The following is a 236-nucleotide window of genomic DNA, read 5'->3' as shown; positions in this document are numbered from 1 at the left end:
CATGTTATTTGTGCTCCTCTCTCCCTCCCTCTCCTTCCCTCTCCTCTCTGATTAACTTTGGAATTACTCTGGTCAGCAGTGGACTGAGTCCAACAAAAGAGTAACGCAACATCAAAGGAAAACATCATGCAGATTTAATGGTGCACTAAGAAGAGTTAGCATAATAGATGAGAGCCAAGATCTCCCCGTTCCCTCATTACCTTAATGAATAACTTTACTTATAGTATATAGAAATA

This window comes from Pantherophis guttatus, chromosome 1 (assembly GCF_059756535.1).
Source record: "Pantherophis guttatus breed Tessera chromosome 1, ASM5975653v1, whole genome shotgun sequence".
Taxonomy (NCBI): Eukaryota; Metazoa; Chordata; class Lepidosauria; order Squamata; family Colubridae; genus Pantherophis; species Pantherophis guttatus.
The sequence above is the reverse complement of the archived record's forward strand: the minus strand, read 5'-3'. Positions refer to the sequence as shown.